General features: G+C 47.0%; 1 protein-coding gene across 1 annotated transcript in view; it reads left to right on the forward strand.

Annotated features, from left to right (window-relative positions):
* Positions 1–19,533, forward strand: part of CUEDC2 (CUE domain containing 2) — a 118,413-nt gene that overhangs the window by 68,790 nt on the left and 30,090 nt on the right. The window lies entirely within an intron of this gene.

Raw genomic sequence — 19,533 nt, forward strand, 5'->3', positions numbered from 1 at the left:
GGAAATTACCCCCCATGCAAAAAAAATATTGGACTAGTTCTTTGTGTGCGATTATAGATGGAATACTGTTGAGTAGTGACAATAGTCTACACAAGAAACCGTTTTTACTGGTCTTTATTCGGGAATGATCAATGTTGCTCCAGACCACCACGCCGTAAGGAGCAATCGGTGCAGGTCTGGTTTTATAAATTGTCCTGGCAGCATCCAGAGGCATAGTCCCTAGTTTTGGTGGCAAATTTGAACAGGGAAGCTGTGGCTTGCTGAAATTTGGTTTTTCTCACAGTCCTAAGGTGCTTCCAAGTGATTTTGCTGTTGAACTGGTGCAGTGCCATCAATATGGGAAGGAGTCAACCTGCTCCGTGGGCGGCCGCAGACCATGGCAAAAGACTTTGTTGTGTTTGTGAAGAGGCCTAAATCAGACCTGACCCCTCCTAGCCATGAGAATGCAATTGCCCTCGTACATAAGCACCGGTTGTGGCCGATTCCCTACTTTAGGTGGATCAGCTGCTGCAGCAGCTATGAGTTTTTCATCAAAATCATTAATGTGGAAGCTAATGAGGAACAGAGCCAACAACAGCTCTGCCTGACCCCTTTTCTGATCTTTATTTAAGCGGTACATTCCCCACTTGGTCCAAATCTAATACATTCCTCTACATTTGTGTGCAGCTGGGCAGGTAGATGTATAATTTTTGGATTGGCGCCATTATCTGTTAACATATAATCCACAGCTTTGACCGGTTTAAATTGTCAAATGTTGCAGTGAGGTCCATAAAGGCCAAGTAGAGGCAGCCTTTGGCGAGCTCATACTTGCTCATAATTAAATGTAGGTTCAGGCACTGATCAGCTGTCCGTAGGCTCGACTTAAAACCATACTGGACTGGTGTTAGAATTTCTTTTTTCACTTGCCCAATTTTTAAGGTGATCCAACAGTACCCTGCCCACAAGCTTGGCCGTGGACTCTGTTAACGAATTGGGCCGACAGCAGTGAGGTTCACTCCTGTCCCCTTTTAAGGTCTCGCCTGGCGTGGGCTGCGCGCATGCGCAGTCTCGCTGGCAAGATTTAATGATATGGGGTATTTTCTGTAAGGGGCATTAAGCCCTGCCCCTCTTTTCCATTGGCTGGCGTCACCGTTTATGCTAAACGGTGGCCAGCCATTGGAAAAGAGCTCCTTGTGATGTATTCGCTTGGCTTTTTCGGCTGTCCCATTTGGACGGCCTCACCTGTTTTGCGTTAGTCGCAAAAGGTTTCTTATCTTTATGGGGCCAAACACATGGCCCCATAAAGACAAGAAACCTTTTAGCAGGCGAGAAAGCCGAGCAAATACATCATGGCAAGCGCTTGTTATATCGAGGTCGGTAAAATGATTTGGACAAAAGCGAAATCAGGTATTTTTGGCCAATGAAACACAAAAGTAAACACAAATCTAATTAAAGTATTCGAGGGCTGTTTAAATCGTTTCAGAATGCTTATTAAAGCTTTACGAGAGATAATTGCCATGTAACAAACGAATCCTTAGAACTTTCCTCAAATTTGGTTTCATCTTCTCGCTTAACAGAACAGCAAAACATAAACAAGCAGCCAGTATTTTCTTCCTAAGAAAGGTGTCAACCCTTGCAACCTCCACAATTACTAACTAAAAAGCAGAATAAAAAAAAAAAGTTGTGTTCCCATGCAATTTGTAAGAACTATACATTGGGTGTAAAATTGCCATGCCAATCCTACATAAATTCTGACAAGTACTAATCATAGTCCAACAAATGGAATACATACAACACAGATCGACCGTTCAGATCTTTCTTCACTCCACCCGTTACCCGAGAAACAACTAGATCATACTTCTTGCACATACCTCCTTGGTTTCAACTGTTAAACGTTTCCCATTCCCTCTTACCTGTCTGTTTTCACACAACATCCTGCCCAGCCGAGGAGGGTCAGAGACGAGGAATGGGGCAAAGGCCTAACTCCTGGGGGTTTTGATAATGTCACTGATGCTACCGCGTGCGAAGTAACAAAGAAGTGGGCACAGAGATCTTGCGACAGAGTCTAAGCCGGCAGTCGCTGAAGTTCTGAGGCCTAGATGTGCGGTCTCCGCTATCAGTTTGATTCTTTTACAGACCTAATTTTACGAGAGGTCTCTACGGAACAGCTTCTTCGAAACAGGTAATGACTCCAGAAGTTTTATATATATGGACGATGACCGAATAAAATGATTTGAAAAATGAAACACTTTGCAAGGCGGCATATAGCGAGGGGGTTCACTATTCTGAGGGTATTAGGCCCACGCACAGTCAGTCGCCCTTTTAGAGGAGGACTCGGCAGTTCGGGCTGGACTGTTCCCATGAGGCACAGGGTCAGACTGATTTGCATATGGCCATGTCTGGGTGGGCTAAAGAACGGTGATGGATCAAACCCAGATCTGTTGACTAGGTGTGAGTGTTTGATTGGTTCTGATGCTCTGTCCATCACACCCCCTTTTGTACAGCATCTACCCACAAAGCACCGCGAGAGCAACGAGCAATGGACGCAAGAAAGTAGGGTCCCTCTCTCCTACTGTTTTTTTCCTCTCTTTCTCGTTCTCTGTAGGTTTCGTGCAGTGGTTTCCCCTCCTCTCCCTTACCCCATGCACTCGTTTCCTTACCACTGTACTTCTGCACCCATCGGCCCCCGTGCTGGGTTCTTCAGGCCCGGCTCCTTGACTCTGCTGCTGCATTGTTTTTCCCCCCCCCATCTCAGCTCATATTTCTCCTCTCGAGAAGAAAGCTGATGGAATGGATTAATTTGCGAAAAGGCTGATTTTTAAGTGTTTAATTTATTCTAATTTATTTGCGTAGATTTCATTTGTATTTATCTCTGGGAGGCGCAGGAGGAGCAGGATTACCATCCGGCCTGTGCCGGCGGGCGCTGCACCGGGAGCTCTGGCCGTGGAGCCGAAATGTGCACAGAGGGGCCATCAAAGACTTGAATAGGGGTGGGGGGGTGGTGTGTGTGTGTGTGTGTCTGTCTGTCTCTGTCTCTGCCACTGTCCCCGTCCTTGAACGTGCGGCCCGTACTGAGGTGTAATATTTACCGAGGGCAGGTGGGTGAGACGTCGCAGCCGAAATAAATATTTAGTGAGATCCACACTGCCCGTGTACCCTCGGAGGCTCACCCTGAGGGCTTAGGACGGAGGCAGAGGGTAGCTCTGGCCCGAGTGCGCATTGAAGACCAGGGTAGCTCTGGCCCGAGTGCGCATTGAAGACCAGAGCGTGCAACCGAGGGCTCATGGAGTGGAGGGAGGATGGAGCATGGACATCTAGATGCGCCTTCCTTTGATGTCCCTCACCTGACGGGGGCCACGAGGACCATTTTCCTATGTACACAAAGGGGTTTTGCAGTGGGTGCCCAGGGCAGAAGTGTGTTATGAAGGAGGGTCTAGCGTGAGTACTCAGTGAGCACTGAGGGAAAGGGTGTGCACTGAGGTTCAATAACACACATTAAATTCAGGAATGTGGGGCATGGCGTGTGTGTTTTTTTTGGGGGGGGGGTAGAGGGTGGAGAGAGGCCATAGTGCACCATGGGTTCCAGTCGTGATGACTCTGCCCCGGGGCTGTGTTTGGGCACTGATTAGGGGTGGCTCTGCATAATAAATACGCCCTTGTGTGTCGGGTATTAATGGTATCGCTTGCGGTGACGTAACTGCGCAGAGTTTTAAGGGCTCGGGTTGTGAGGTGGCGCAGTCCTAAGTTTGCACTGCGCAGAGACATCTTAAGGATTTTGGGGGCACTGGGTCAAAAGCATTCCGGGGGACCCTATTTGGAACAGCTTTGAAATGATGAACCAGTTTCACCTCTTTCATGCCCTCTTTGATCCTCATTACATTGAAAATAAAAAGAAAATGCCTTGGGAGGTTGGTGAAGCTCTTCCCCACCACCCAGGCAAACAAGCATTTGCAATGCAATAGGTCTCGCATTTACGCAAGTTTGAGCTATTGACATTGCAAATGACAATGCCTTTTATTTGTTTTTAAAACTTAAATAAAAGGCAGTTATTTGCAATATCAATGGCTCAAACTCGCGTAAATGCGAGACAGATTGCATTGCAAATGCTTGTTGAAGATTGGAACGATGATCTCTCTGGACCAAGATTGGGGGGGGGGGGGGATCAGTGCAACTTGTGGGTGAAAGCACGCGCATCAGAACAAGAGTTCAAAATGACAAATTATCCTTAAAAAGATCTATAGGGACTCCATCTGGCCCAGTGCCTTGTTGCACTGGCATCTGTTCACTGCCAAGATAACATCTTTAATGGTAAATGTTAATGGCTCCAATACTGTCCAGGCTAATTATATCTTTTAGTAATCCTTTTCTCGCTGCAGGTAGGTCAGGAATATCATACAGTTTAGTAAAATAGTTGCCCCATACTCTCTCGGGGATGTTCACGTCAGTACTAGTGGTAGTGCAATTTGTTTTAAAAAAATAAAAAAAAAGGTGCATTAACTATCCTCCAAAACTGTGATGCATCATTCAGTCAATTGCTCCCAGGCCTCCATTCTAAACACCCCCTTTCTCTTCTTGATCGCTTCTTTATAGAGCTTTCTGCTGCTTCTAATCTCTGCCAAGTCCCTTGGGGAACATTTCACTGCTTTAATAAGACTACTTTGGGCTTGTGAGCAGGATTTGTCGAACCATTGGTTCAGCTTAGGGGCGTGTTGGCATTTGAGTGCCCTTAAGTGATCAGATACCGGTTTAAAAATATCAGTAAAAGCCTCCAGTACATTCACTGGGTCGGATTCATGTTTAAGGCAAACATCACAGTGCTCCCTCTGCGTTTTGAGAAGTGATCCAAGAAGGGCATTTGGTTCCACATCCTGCAATTTCAGCCACACACACACATTTTTCGTATATTGAAGTTGACTTGTCGTTTTATATACCACTGCGATCAGGCCTAGACTGAGGCTTCAAGCCAAAGGGTTATGATCACTCGGCGGATTATTCAAAATGTTGAATTTACACACCTTCCTCGCACAAATTTTGGAGACTGTGATAAAATCAATCATAGAACCTTTGCCTCTACCCGTGAACTTAACCTGGATAAAAACCTCTTTAGGAGCCAGATCTATGCTTAAAATGAAGTCATGTATCTTCAATAGCCTATTCAATCTATCACTACAAGGGTTATGGACAAAATGTGATAGATCATGTAATTCGTTATCATGTCCTCCACATAATTATCCACAAAGTAACACAATCTCATGTTAAGATCACCCCCCCCAATAGTATGACAAAATCCTCATTTAAGCTCATTAACCGCATATCCAGGCAAATGACTCTATTTTTTATTTTATTTTTTGAACTTGTAAGGCGCAACAGCTACCCAAAAAGGGTTTCCCGGCGCCGAGATACAGCAAAAAATGTCAGGGGCGAGTACTAGCTCTTCTCGTTATAGTTCGAATAACCAGGTCTTAACGTTTCTTCGAAACCTGACATCGTTTTCCTCTTTTCGAATGAAAGGAGGGAGTGCGTTCCAAAGGGACGGACCAAGGTAGGCAAACGATCTGCCTCCCATTCTTGCCAATTTAAATCTCGGAACACAAAAATTGGACTGAGATTGTGAACGAAGATTACGCTTGGGGATGTAAGGATGGGCCAGAGCTAGAAGCTATTTAGGCGCCGTACCTACCTTGATTCTAAACATATATGTCATGGCTTTAAAGCGGATTCTGCTTTCAACCCTGAGCCAGTGAAGTTCCCGGCGATAGCTTGAGACCCCGGAGTTTTTAGGAATTTTGCACAGTAAACGGACTGCGGCGTTCTGAACAAGTTGCAGTCGACTAACTACTGCTTTATTTGACCCGAGATACAGAATGTTACCATAGTCAAGCCGGGATGTGATGAGGGCATTGACTACAGTCTTCTGAGTAGAAAGGGGCAGCATCCAGATAATTTTCCTCAACCATTTGATAATGGTGAGGCATAGACCAACAACTTTATTGGCCTGTTTGCTCATGGGAAGAGCACTGTCCAAGATGAAGCCCAGGTTGCGTCACTGGGGTGGGAAAAACAGCCAACTGGTCAGGCCAGTGGGTGGGATTCCAGAGTTCTTGCTGTTTTCCTAAGAGAAGGACCTCTGTCTTGTCTCCATTAAGTTTTAATTGATTTCTAGTCATCCAATTAAGGATGTTTTGAAGCCCAAGTTTGAGGGGAGATGAAGAGGACGGACCTGGTTCGGATAGGGAAAAAATAATTTGGGAGTCATCGGCGTAAGTCATAAGGGAGAGTCCGGATTCTTCGGCTAAATCAGCTAGGGGTCTGAGATAAATATTAAAAAGTAGTGGACTCAGTATAGATCCCTGAGGCACGCCGTGGGGGGCATTGAAAAAGTCAGAGCAGGCCATAGAAGATGTTATTTGGAAAGTCCGGTCTCCCAAAAAAGAACGGATCCATTCAAGCGCTTTACCCCGGACACCATTTCTATACAATGCCTTAATGAGAATTTCATGGGATATGGTGTCAAAGGCCGCGCTCAGGTCTAGGAGCACGAGCGCGACCGTCTTGACTTTTATCAAGTAGATTACGGATGTGTTCCGTGACTCCAAGAAGAGTGGTTTCAGTCGAGAAACCAACTCGGAAACCAGATTGTGAGGGGTGCAAAAGTGAGTTATTTTCGACAAAGGTGGATAAAGCCTTGTGGACATGTCTCTCCAAGCACTTGGAGAAGGCAGGGAGCAGGGATATGGGTCTATAGTTTGCCAGACATTCTGGATTAGCTGTAGGCTTTTTTAATAATGGCGTAACCATAGCGTGTTTCCAAAGAGTTGGGACAGAAGAGAGTTCAAATGAAGCGTTGAGCGTATCAACGATAACTCCTAAGGACTGGTCATCAAGTTGTTTAATGATATTAATCGGGATGGGATCCCTGGGGGAACCGGACTTAGTGTTTTTAAGTATGGTTTTCATTGTGTCTACCGTAATGAGGGGCCAGGCTTCTAGGGTATTTTCACCGAAGGAGGCATGTTCCAAATCAGTGAGAGGGGGAGATATGATATTGTTGGTGTTTAGTTCCCTGATGATTTTCTCAATTTTCTCAGAAAAGAAACATGCAAGATCTTGGCATTGTTGCGAGTTGAGTGGGGGAGCCAAGGCTGTGGTGTGTGCGCCAGCTAGATCCTTGACCAGGTTAAACAAAGTTTTCGACTTGTTTGTTGCTTCCGTGATAGAATGGGAAACAAAAGCTGCACATGTTTTTGCACAGGCAGTGTGATATAAATTCCTGGCCTCGTGATAGATGTTTTTAGCTCCAGGGGCATAGTCTTTGCAACTTGTGTACCACTATGGGAGCCCTTGCCATGGAAAAGCCTATAATCTGGGGGGGAAAAAGGAGAATCCACCTAAATTTTATGTATTTTTGCTCCCATTCTAACACTTAATAAATTTATTAGACCACCTCTATGAGGTCTCTGCAGGGGTGAACACTGAATAAAACCTATTAAAATGTGTGTTAGTCCAAGACCACGCTTCCTGCAGACAGATAATCTGGTGGCTAGTGATTAGTGTTGTCCAGATGTTATCACTTGGTTTATCACCTAATCCTGCAATATTTCAATAGTGGAGACTCTGATCTGGAATCAAAGCACCAGAGTTAACATTGAGCGGCACAACCGGTTCATTATTAAAGAAGAATACAGCAGGGCTGCAGGTGGTGAGTATAAAGCGGCAACATAGGTGGCAATATCACTCGTAGCGGGCTGGATGGAGAAACCTGGAAAGCTGGAATCTGTTTCCTCATTTCAGCTGTTGCTAAGTAATGGGAGGGTACAGGCGTAACAGTTCTTTCAGTAAGAGAGCTCAAGGGCTTGCCAGGCACAGCTGCTGCTTCTATTAGTCTAAATTGATGCTATCGGCGGATTCCCCTATACAGTTGTTGGACTCTGTATCGCAAGGCAGTCAACCAACCTCTTCTAATTGGTCAAAATGGTTAAACGTTGGCATCGTGAAGTTCCGGCTATTGTCTAAAAGAAAAGTCAGTAGCTCTGGGCCTATGGAAAAAAAACCAGGGCAACCAAGAGTATTGCTTGAGAAAGCCCTTGAAAATTTTACTCCACCAATTTAATGTCTCAAATGTGTGACAATACAATCACCAGCATCCTTCTTCATGGTATTGCCAACCCACTGTACCCTGCGAACTCCAATTATGTAATTTGAAAAGGCAACACTACTAATACACCGAGAGTGGAACTCAGTGAATGAATCGCCTTGTCTTTAGCTGGGTATCTGTTTCAGTTTGAGTAGATCGCAATGGGGGGGACATTTTTTAAGCTTACAACATACGCAGTGCACTCCGAAGGTAGATGTAGAGTCTGAGGTTCTCTGATGGTACACCCTACTGGGCCATCAGTTTTAGAATGTGGCACAAGGCCACAAGTTGTTTGTGTCCCCAGGTTTGGCTCTCTATCATTGATCATAACCACCATGGGAGTTAAAGGGCGGGTAGCCCATCAGGGCAGCCATGCTGTTGGGCTGCAATTTTGGCCCTGCCAGGTAGCTCGCTTTCAGTCCGTGTGAGCAATTCCTTCAAAGATTTATCAATGCTCTGCAGAGCTGTCATTACAGGGGTCATTAATGTGGACAACACTCCTTCCAAGTGCCCCAGAATACTAATTACATTTGCATCCCCAGGCAACTTGGGAAAAGCTTAAGTATTTTTCTCAAAGACAGAGGTCCCACCCTATTCTTCATCGGCTCCAAGGCCGAGCGTTTTTTACCACCACACTCCTTTAACGTAATGTATATTTTTTTTCTTGGTACATTGTTTTTGTTCAGTTGCCATGCTTTTCTTTTACTTACTGTTTTGTTCCCACGGTTTGAACAGAAATGCACCTTTTACCGCGGACTGTGACGTAAGCTTTGCCTATCCACAGTATGTGAGGTACGAATGTCTGTGGCTATGTGTAGTTGCTACTCTTGAACCTGTACTCGTGGTGGTCATGTCACTCCATTAATCACCGTAGGTAAATTGTTAAAACGTGCTTAATTACCAAAAGGTTTTTTGGGGGGAATTTCTATGATGTACTGGTATCCTCCATTTGATTATGTCCAATTAAGCATAAACTGTATAGGCAGGGATTGCCCTAATTACAAGGCATGCAGTATTTTGAAGGTGTGGGTATATATACTGAGTTTGTGCATCATGTCTTTAGTTTCCGACAAGTGTACTGGACTATGGGAACAACCTGTGCACCTTTAATCCAAACATGTTTTATAGCAATTCCAGCTGCTTGCCTCTCCTAGAAGATTAAGTAACATACCTTATTCTCTGCAGCTTTTGACAGTTTTTGTAAATTATCTTAAAGTAATGCATCATACCATGTAATAAAAAATTATTTTTTCTTTTGTTTCTCGACTGTAAATAATCCACTGAAGTGTTCTGGTTGACTTTTTGAATAATGCCACTGAAAAACAAATGTTTTGTTATAGAAAATGACAGCCTTCAACTTAGATTAACCCATCTGCCACTGGACGACCTCAAGTTTACTCTTGCTTAAGTTGGAAACTAAGACCTTCCAGTATTTTGCCTGGGGATAAAAACTCCTGTAAGCAGTGTAGCAAGGCATTTCTACCAGGTTTGCCTGTCAGAACCAATCAACCTTGTTCACTTTTCTCTTGTTATTCTTGTCCGATCATCACCTTGTTATTGTCTTTTGTTGTTCCTTCCCGCAATACAAACCTCTGTGCGGTAACAGTCAAATACCCAAAAATCTTGTGTTCAAATAAAATATAGAATTTCTTCATAACTTTTCATTCTTCGTACGGTGCTATAAGAATTTCCATGTAGGTACTATGTTTGATTTCAGCACTGGGACTTTTAGAGTCAGTGTAAATATGGGAAAGGGTGTATCCCTGGCCTTATCCCATTACTAGGCCATAATCAACAGTTATTTTGACACTTAATGTATTGTCCATTTGTTTATGGGGTTCTTCCTGCTAGTTTGGAAAGCGGGTAGCGCATGACAGTCCTTATTCCTGGCTCAAGTGAAGGAGTGAATTGATAACTATTGCTCTTTATGCTGCTATGCATAAAAAAAATTACAGCCTCCCCGGGCAACGTGCTAATCAAATGTGAAAAAGTTAATCCAGCCCTTTTCATGCAGTCAAGAGGCAAACACAAAGTAGGCTGGTTTTTGCTCTGGATTATGTAGCACATAGGGCTATGAATTACATATTGAATGAATAAGTATCAACGGACTATTTAGAGCGGCTCAAGTAACCCACTGGGCATATCCTTTTGACCTTACAGTATTTCACTACCTGGCTATTAAATCCATTAAATGATTTGTTGTTTTCTTTTGTGGTACCGTTTTTTGGTACAATTTATTTAACACGTGCTCTTAAATACATCCGGAGACCAGTGAGGCGCATTACAAAGGGGGGGGGGGCATGTAAGGGGGGAAGGAAAGGTGTACAAGGAAAGAGACTCCAAGTGGAAAGGCGGGTGTGGGTAGGGCCCCAGTGTCCCAGATTTGTGTCGTAGCCTCACCCAAGTGTGAGAAAGTGCCATCTTTCTTGCATGGTATGCCCCCACTTTTTGCTGAGTTGCTGAATGTACTTTGAGTGTGCTCGGACTCCTGCCAATCAGGGGCCCAGGGCCTATGTTCCTTCCCATAAAACCCAAAATGGCAAACCCTGGCCACATGTCAGTCCCTGGTAAATGGTACCCAGGGCCTTTTGACCAGGGAAGGCCTCGAAGGGCTGCAGCACTCATTGTGCCACCCTTAGAGTCCCTGTACCCTAACACACACACACTGCCCTTGCAGGCTGAGTGTCTGGGTACAAGACAAACAAAGAGTCGACATGGCACACATCCCTGTGTGCCATGCCCACCACCTACACTGCCCTGGCATACATCAGCCAGCCCTCTAGCTGGGTGCCCTATGCCAGTGGTGTGGGCACAGAAGCATGAGCCCTGTGCCCCTACAGTACCCAGGTCCCTTCCTGGGCCCTGTAAGTGCAGTGCTGCCATTTAAGAGTACATGGTGCTGAGAGCTCGTCAAACACGAACTCCACAGCACCATAATGGCAACACTGAAGACAGACGTTTGGTATCAAACTTCTCAGCACATTAAACCCGCACTGATGCCAGTATGGGATTTAATGTACCAAGCACCCCAGAGGGCATCATAGAGGTGCCCCCTGAAACCTAACCAACAATCCACGTCTGGTCTGGGAGGCTGCCTAGGCTGCCACACAGCCGACATGTTGCTGGACCCCTGGGTAGGAGAGCCCCTGCTCTCCTGGGCCTGCAACAATGCACATCCTGGGCGAGGTGCTAGATCTCCTCCCCCAGGATGGGCAGGGGGAAGCTTCAAAGGCATGCCGCCTCTGTGAGCTTCCCCAGGCCACAGGCAGCCCCCACTCTGGTGGGAAGCCTGGCCGGAAACCCCAAATAAGGATAGGGGATGTGCCAGCCTGCCAACCCCACCCCTCAGGTGGGGGCGGCGAGGTGAAGCACATCTCTGGGCTCTCGCCATCTTGAAGATGGAAGCCCTGCCCAATCAGGACTAGGCTACTGCCCCCCTCCCACAGGAGAGAGGCAGGATAGGGGGTGTCCCCACCCCAGGACGGGGACCCATTGGTCCCTGCCCTTCACCTACCTGTAACGCCCCTAAATCGAGTATTTAGGGGCACCCTGAACCTTCCTTCCGCAGATTCCAGATTCCGAATTACAAAGAAGAGCAAGAAGAAAGAAGACCTGCCCTGTAGCTGCTAAGAAGAGGAAGATACCAACTGCTTTGGCCCCAGCCCTACCAGCCTGTCGACCCTCGAACCTGCTCCTGCTCCAAACCGGCATCTCTTGTGGCCAGCAACCTCCCAAACCCCGGAGGACCTGGCTACCTTTTGGCTCTAAGCACCTGGGACTCCCATGAGTAGAGGCTCTACTCAAAATCTGCTTCTAATCCCCGGCATCAGCCCGGAACCGCGAACCCTTCACACTCTGCACCCGCCAAGCCTGGCCTGTGCGAACAAAGACCACGAGGACGACCCCACGGTGACTGTGACCCCGAGTCCGGCACCTAAGGACTTCCCTCGATGCTCCTGACGACGCCTGCAGCCTCAGAACCAGGTACCCCCCCAACCGCGATCAACAGAGGGTAAGATTTCCCGACACCAGAAGGCACCCCTGCACCCGGCGCCCCACGGCCCCCTGTGTCCAACTCCTGGGGTACCTACCTATCCTCCAACTACCCAACTTACCTCTCGAAGTGGTGGTGGCACCTGAAGAATCTTCGTCCCTGAGCTCGCAGTCTGTTTCTAAACCGGAGCTTTCCCATTGAAATCAATTGAGCACCCGAAGGCTCAAAAGCACCCTGCACCCAGCCGCCCGAGTGGCCCTGGCAGTGTAACCTTTGCACCTATCTACTTCCCCATTTGCCCTGAGCAAGTGACCAGGAGCCCAGCTCCCAAAGCCGCTTGGCCTGCTAGTCCGCAGCCACCAACCAAGGCCCCCCTGCCTCCCATAGGATAACATTGGGCCTAATTCCCTCTGCACCCGTACCGCTGAGGGTGTAACAACTGTACCTACCTGACCCTTGGAGACCCCTGAGTCTGTGCCCAGAACTTTAACTTTGCCAGTCGAGTACTTACCTGAAAGCCGATAACTCAATTTTCTCCATAGGGTAACATTGACTGTTTTTTCCTGAAATTTCTTCTAAGTGTGGACTTTTCAAAACTTAAAATATTCACCAAAAATCAGCCGAGTAACGAAAATACTCACCTGCTATTAGGTGAGCTCCCAGTGCTGGATCTTGGTGCCCAGCACTGACCCTGAAAAATATTCACAACCGTACTTACCAGTAACCCAATTTTCTTCCATAGGTAACCATTGACTGTTTTTCTGTGAAATTTCTTCTGTGTCGATTTCTGCAAACTTTAAATATTCTTTAAAAATCGTATAAATTGTGAAAACGTAATTACTTACCTGTTTTGGATAAAGGTCCCAGTACTGAGTCTAGGCACCCAGTACTGGATTACAAAAGTAATGAGAACATACCATACCTGCAACTTGAATTTTCTTCCATAGGGAATCATTGACTGTTTTCTATGAAATATTTTCTAAGTGTCAACTTTTAAAATAGCAAAATATTGTCTAAAAATCACAACAGTAACTAAGTCTACTTTTATCACTTGTTTCTAAGTACTGACCCAGGACTGAATCTAGGATCCAGTCCTGAAATCCCAAAAGTAATCTATTGCAAATAACTTGAAACTTCCATTGAACTCAATGCATTATTGTTTTTACAATTGTGTTGCCTATTGCAACCACTTTCTACAAAAGCCAATTGCATATTGCAAAAGTATTTATATAAAGCATCTCATTCTGAGAAAGTGTATTTTAATACCTATTGTTGGTTCTAAAATAAAACCAGCATATATTTTTTTAGATATAAACCATTGGTCTAGAGTTCAGTTATTGAGTGTGTGAGACCATTTGCTGACAGTGTATGCAACAAATGCTGTACACTGTCCTCTGATACTGCCTTACTGCTCGACCAAGCTACCACTTTAGAGAGTAAGGTTATATCTAACTTTAACCTCTGCCAAACCTCTGGGGACTGTGGACTCTGTACACCCTGTACCTATTTGGGAACCGTATATACAGAGCCACTTTCTCACACCAAGTTTATGCAAGGGTCCTCGCAGAGTGCATGGAGAGAGGCCGGTCAGCCATTGTGTTGAGTCTTGCCTCCTGTCTAACAGAGCATCTGAAGGTAGCGGGCACAGGTGAGTTGCCAATAGTCATGGGCGAGGATGAAAGTCCCCCACGTTCTGTCGGAAGTGTAGCAGTGTTTTGTTCCTGAGAGCTTCTCCATCGCACAGTGTCCCAGAGTCTGAGTAGACTGAGGGGCTGTCCATTCCCCATTTAGATGTGATGACTTGTCTGGCAGCGCATAGGGTAAGTGTAATAGCCCTCCACCTATCAGAGCAGAGTGGGTATGTAAGCAGGTTTGGATGCCCCAGCAGTGTGTAGCTAGGAAAGCGGGAAATATCGGTCTAAAAAATAGTGTCTATGTATTTTGCACTTCTTCCCAGTATCTAGTAAGCTTGGGGCTCTCCAGAGCAAGTGTGTGTGTCTGCTTGCCTGCTGTTGCACCAGCAGGTGTTAGTGTTGTTCTGTGACTATTGTGCGAGTCTAGCTGAAGTGTCCTACCAATAGTAAATGTAAAATGTAAATCCAGTACTTGTATAGCGCACGAATCACCCCCAAAGGGGTATCTCGGCGCTGGGGGCCGTTGGGAAGATTAAGCGAGCTATTGCCCAGAGTCGCATGGTGCTGGGCAGACCCCTGCCGCCGGAGCCAGGGATAAAACTGTGATCCTCAGCGTCCAGTGTCAGTCGCCCTGGCCGCGGCGCCACACCTCTCCCTCATTTTCAGCAGGGATTCTTTCCCTGCAGCATTTATGGAGGAGACGGAGGTTCTGTGGAGAAGGACGACCCATTCTTCAGGGGTGAAGATGTTTCCAGTTCCTGTTTGCAACATCCTTTTCTACAGGGGATTTGCTAATGACCTTAGGAGTGTTCAAAACATTGTATATGTTGCAGAGTAGGCTTTTATCATCTGAATTGGTGAAAAGCCATTGTTTGAATTTTGTAATTGATCTGGATGCGGATGGAGGGTTGGGTGACCAAGTGTCTGACTGCGGCGTAGCACCAGTATTTGTTTCAATGTAGTGGAGTTGTAGAGATCACCAATTTGCTTGCAGTTGGCCGTTTGTCCCATGTGGAATTCAGAACTAGTGGTTGCTGGCGGGAATGTAGGATTACCCATAATGGGTGACATGGGGCTAGAGAGGCCCTCTGCTACCCTCACCTTGTCCCAGGCTGCTGTGGTTGCCTGTGTGATGGGTAATACCTAGACATTTGTTGGGTGATGTTTTTCGGGGAGTCGGGGGACTTCCAGATATGGATCCCTGCAATGGATTGGTCAGTGTAGCACCAATATTTTTCTGTAAGTAGTCTATTCCATTCCATTATGTATCTGAGCTGTGCTGTGTGGTAGTAATGAATAAGGTGAGGGATACTCAGGCCGCCAATGGCTAGAGGGAGGCACACCCTTTTCCTGGCCATCCAGGATCGCTTACAGCTCCAGATATAGGCTTCTATCATATGTTGGAGTCTACTGAATTGCAAGGGCCGGCGGGTTCAGGGTCAGAGTCTGCATAATGTATAGTATCTTGGGTAGCAGTGTCATCTTTACTACTGCTATCCTACCTATCCAGGAGAGGCCCTGACTTTCCAACTCTGTAGGTCTTCGCGAGCTATAGGTAGGAGATCCGCTTAATTTCTCTCCACTGTTTCTTGGAGCGTAGGGAGGATCGTGAGCTCAAGATAAGACACCTCATGGTTCACCCATGGGAAAGAAAAGTGGTTTCCAAGTTGTTCTTTCTCATTCTGTGCTTTAGTTAAATTGAGAGCATGTGTTTGGTCGATGTTCTTGAAACCCAAAATCTTTGGGAAGGTTTAGCGGTCGCTCATGAGAGCTGGGAGGGAGGACTGAGGTTGTGTCAGACACATCTTTACGTCTTTGGCATATAGGGCTATTTCTCAACAGCCAAAAGGTATGCCCCTAATTGATGCGTTTGTTTGTTTCCTCGCTGCAAATGGCTCCATATAAAGTAGGAAGAGGAGAGAAGATGGGGGGCAGCCCTGGCAGACGCCCCTTGCTACTGCGAATGGCCTGGAGGTGAGGCTGTTTACTCTCACTTTAGCAGTGGGGTCGCCATATCTGCTCCACAACAACTTCAGGAATCATGGTCTCAGTCCCACTCCCTCCATGACTTGTCGAAGGAATGGCCAGTGTCCAGCGTCTATATACAAAAACAGCACCTGAGTGTTTGACTTAGAGGTTTGATCTATGAGATGAAGAAGGCGTTTGACTTTTTTGCTACACCTTCTTTCTGATATGACGTCAGCTTGGTCGACCTCCATTAGACCGTGCTGCCAAAATCCCAGTGAACAGCGTGGGACCAACATTTAATAATGAGATGGAACGGTATGAGAAGCATAGCGTGGGGATCCCTTTTTGGCTTGAGTATGATAGTGATCACATCCTCCCAAATAATGGCAAAGAGTGTTCTGGTTTCACTAAAGGAGTTGAATAAGCATGCAAGGATGCAGGCAAGTTGGGAGCCAGATAAGTTTTAAAATGCCTGGGGTGAATCCGTTCGTTCCTGGTGCTTAGCCGTATTGCAGCCTAAAGATAGCCGCCAGTACCTCATTCATTCAAATATCGGTTTTGGAGAAGAGTGCATCTCTTTCTGGTAGCTGTGAGGAGAAATCCACAGATATCCTGGGACATATATTTTCTGTTGAGTACAGGGTCTTGTAGTAGTATTCGAACGCTTTGGCAATTACTGTCGCTAAGGGCATTGTGGTTCCCCGTTGTGTGGATCACGCCGATCCTGTTCCTTTGGTTGTAGTCCCGTTGGTTATGGGCGAGTAGTCAGCCCGCCTTGTTGCCGCCATGTAATATTATTATTGTTTAGTACCGAGCAAAGCGTATTAGACTCTGTCCCAATCCAGGGCTTTGAGCTGTTTTCTGGCCAGTGTCAGCTGCCTGTGTGCTTTAGGTGCCTACCTGATGATATGCCTACTCTAGCCCTTCATGTTGGCTTCTAGGGTGGCCTTTTTGTCCCGTCTCTTTGTCTCGTGTAGATGGCTAAGAATGTTCCCCTTATTACTGCTTTCAACGTTTCCCAGATAAAAGTGATGGGTGTGGTCGGTGTGTTGAATTGGGAGGAAATGCCAGATGGCCTCTTGGACCTTCTTCTGTGTAGAGTCATAGGCAAGTAATTTGTCATTCAGCCACCATTGGCAGTAGGGTGTGCTGTGGTCCGGTATGTGGAAGTTTATCGTGATGAGAGAGTGGTCTGACAGGGCTGCTGCTTGTATTTCGGTCTGACCTTGAGTTGTGACAATGTTGGAAGACTAAGAAATAGTTGATTTGAGCACAAGTCTAATGGGAGGCCTGGATGCGTGGTGGTTGAAGCGCCAAGCGTCCGTGAGCACTACATGTTTTAGGCATTGAAGTATTGTGTCTGTGAATTCCCCTAATTGGTCCTGTCTTTGGGCCATTTTGTCTTGAGAGTTATTATGGGCTAGGTTGATGTCATCCCCATCACTGTCTTGGTCCGGGGATGCTGCTAACAGGGCATTAAGTAGAAAGTGATGTTGGTGCTCGTTGAGTGCATACAGAGTAGAGGGGGTGAATGTGATCGTGTTCACCAATATTCACAAGAAGGGAATCCTCCCAAGGAGTGCTGCTTGGGTTTGTGTGATGTGGCCTTGAAATGTGTTGGCCAGCAGTATTGCTACTCCCGCTTTTTTACTGGGCCCCAAAAAAAGGTACAGCCTGTTAAACCAATGAGGCTTCAGTCTCTTCCAGTCGTCTATTGATCAGGTGTGTTTCCTGTAGGAGGGCGGTGTTGCTTTTTAAATCCCCTAAGAGTAAGATGAGGGCCAGTAATTTTGCTGGGGCATTAAGACCTCTAACATTATGACTCAGTACTCTGATCATACAGTGGTGGCAGGATTGGGAAGTGTAGTGGGCACTCAGGAGCAGCTCTGCTGGTGGTACACAGTGAAGGTGTGCTATTGCTCCTGTTTGTGGAGTTCGGCTCTGGGTGGGACCCTGTGGGTGGGTGGGAATGTTAATTGAGGTGAGACAACTCGTATAATAACAACTCCCACCCTGGGAGTCCTAAGTTGGTCTGGAGTTTGGGTCATAGTATCCGGTGGAAGGAGGCGATTTCCACTTTCAAGGTGTGTGGCTGTCTCTCTGTCTTTAAGGTTTGAGGGTGTGTCTTCAGCGGTGCCTGCTTGATGCACATTAGTAAGGTCACTAGTTTCAGTCCGGCTTTCCGTGGGTGCCTCTTTGTGTTAATTTGGTATGGTCTATGAATGGTGGGCGATTCTGGTGAGTGGTCCCATTTGGCGTCTTGGCCCTGAAGTTGATGGAGGAGCACCAGGCGCTTGCGGCGGCTGTCGCCGTGTGTTGTTTTGAGGGTACTCCTCCTTGTAGGGTGTCTCTCTTCCCAGCAGGCTTGCGTGGAGAGCGGCCTTGTGTTAGGTTCTTGTGTTCTGTGTCTCCCTTGTTAGCGTGCAGACACAGAATAGAGTTGGCCTGTTCCATGGAGCCTACAGCACACGTTTCTCAGTTTTTGATCCCCTGTGCGTGAAGAAAGGTGGTCACATCTTTGAGGGTACAGCGTCTTTGAAGACTGGTGACGGACAAATCTTGATAGACTAGAAACAGATTTTAGTGCCTTCAAATGTAATTGGGCCTTGTTCCCTGGTTGCCAACTTGATGACCTCTTTCACACAGTAACTATGGACACATGTAAGGGTGTGTCAAGGTGATGCAGTGGATGGACGGCCAGCTCTAAGTGCAGTCTAAGATTTCTTTGTCAGCCAAGTCGGGGTGCATATGGCAGATGACAGCCCTCCAGGTCTCTTGAGTCCACCTGAAGAGGGATTCCTTTGATCCGTATATTGGACGAAGTGACCTGTTCTCTAGATTTTCTAGCTTGATTTGCAGCTCCTCTTTGTTTCTGCAAGTCTAGGAGTTTGCGCCGTTGAATGTCCAGTTCCTCTTCCCCGGCGTCCCGGCTGGTTTCCGAGGTGGACAGTACCTGGCCTAGTTCGACACAACTCGTCTGATCACTTTGATGTAAAGGCGATGTCCTTCTAGAGGGCTGCTACGTCCTCCCTGAGCTTGTCGAAGAGGTTCGTCATGCACCATCGAGTGACTGGAACCATTGCGTCTGTTTCAACCTTCTCTATGGATGGGTGTGGCTATTAGTGAGGGCGCTTTGTCTAGCAGGTCTTTTACTGTGCCATCCCTCTCTGTTTTATGCCGCCTTACTTGTGTGTCTGATGCTCCACTGGGAAGCCTCTCTGGTCGTGCTTCTTTCAGGGTTCCCCTGGTGTACCACTTGGGCTCCTGCTGGTGTGGCGGATACTCATTGCTCCGCAGCCTCCACATGCTGCAGTTCATTCTGGTGGTGCAGGGTGTGGCCCCTAGGAGGTCTCTGTCCTGTGACGTTGTATGGGCCTTGTTGTGAACGTGCCTAGAGGAGAATCCGGGGGGTGGCTGTGCTGTGGTGACCCCCTCTTTGTCTGGGGAGCAGTTGTGTGGCTTGGTCAGTGGTTCCAACACAGGGGACCTCTGTGTTGCCTCGCTGCCTTCCTTTGGCCAGAGTTCCGGCCCCTCGATTCTGCCACGCAGATGTGGGCCACAAGGCTGCCAGTGCTGTTGCACCAACTCTGTGCTGTTTGGCCACTATTGCCTGGCGGGCCCTCATCGTGTCCTCTGGGGCTAAGAGGCCTCCTGAGGGGGAAGGGGCATGTGTGCTCTGTCATGTGTGGCTTGCCGGTATCGGGCAAAGGAGCTTAGCCGTGCCACTCCTACCCCGCCTCCATCTTAGCTACACCATGGACTTTGTTTTCTTTTAAGCATGATTCTCTACAGTTATTTAACACTTTCACCTCATCCGCTCCCTA

This window comes from Triturus cristatus, chromosome 1_2, assembly GCF_964204655.1.
Source record: "Triturus cristatus chromosome 1_2, aTriCri1.1, whole genome shotgun sequence".
NCBI classification, from domain to species: Eukaryota; Metazoa; Chordata; class Amphibia; order Caudata; family Salamandridae; genus Triturus; species Triturus cristatus.